The 1,031-nt window shown below is 40.9% G+C and overlaps 1 non-coding gene across 1 annotated transcript; it reads right to left on the bottom strand.

The window, feature by feature from the left end:
- Positions 1–526: 526 nt before the first annotated feature.
- LOC148550507 (small nucleolar RNA R71) lies at positions 527–634 on the bottom strand. Its single transcript, XR_015893890.1, has one exon. It is a non-coding gene; the product is annotated as a small nucleolar RNA R71 (small nucleolar RNA).
- Positions 635–1,031: the final 397 nt, after the last annotated feature.

Raw genomic sequence — 1,031 nt, 5'->3', positions numbered from 1 at the left:
GAGCAAGGATAAGAACATTCTTGTGGAAGCAGATCCAGAACCTGAAAGGACTCTGAAGAGAAAATTAAGAGAAGCTAAAATACAACAATCCAGAGATAACCTTTCAGAAATTTTCGAACAGGCAGAGGAGATGGCAGCCGAAAATAATAATAATGCAAGGAAGATGCTTGGTGACTTTACTGCACCTAATTCCAATTTACATGGAAGAAGCATCTCCATTCCTGCCATTGGAGCAAACAACTTTGAGCTGAAACCTCAATTAGTTTCTCTGATGCAGCAGAACTGCAAGTTTCATGGACTTCCATCTGAAGATCCTTTTCAGTTCTTAACTGAATTCTTGCAGATATGTGATACTGTTAAGACTAATGGAATAGATCCTGAAGTCTACAGGCTCATGCTTTTCCCTTTTGCTGTAAGAGACAGAGCTAGATTATGGTTGGATTCTCAACCTAAAGACAGCCTGAACTCTTGGGATAAGCTGGTCACGGCTTTCTTAGCCAAGTACTTTCCTCCTCAAAAGCTGAGCAAGCTTAGAGCTGATGCTCAAACCTTCAGACAGAAAGAAGGTGAATCCCTCTATGAAGCTTGGGAAAGATACAAATAGTTGACCAAAAAGTGTCCTTCTGACATGCTTTCAGAATGGACCATCCTGGATATATTCTATGATGGTCTATCTGAGCTATCTAAGATGTCATTGGATACCTCTGCAGGTGGATCCATTCACCTAAAGAAAACGCCTGCAGAAGGTCAAGAACTCATTGACATGGTTGCTAATAACCAGTTCATGTACACTTCTGAAAGGAATCCTGTAAGCAATGGGACGCCTATGAAGAAGGGAGTTCTTGAAGTTGATACTCTGAATGCCATATTGGCTCAGAACAAAATATTGACTCAGCAAATCAATATGATTTCTCAGAGTCTACATGGAATGCAAGCTGCATCCAACAGTACTCAAGAGGCATCTTCTGAAGAGGAAGCCTATGATCCTGAGAACCCTGCAATAGCAGAGGTAAATTATTTAGGTGAACCTT

Source organism: Arachis ipaensis, chromosome B7 (genome assembly GCF_059453495.1).
Source record: "Arachis ipaensis isolate K30076 ecotype BB chromosome B7, ASM5945349v1, whole genome shotgun sequence".
NCBI lineage: Eukaryota > Viridiplantae > Streptophyta > Magnoliopsida > Fabales > Fabaceae > Arachis > Arachis ipaensis.
This window is presented reverse-complemented; position numbering and strand designations above follow the sequence as displayed.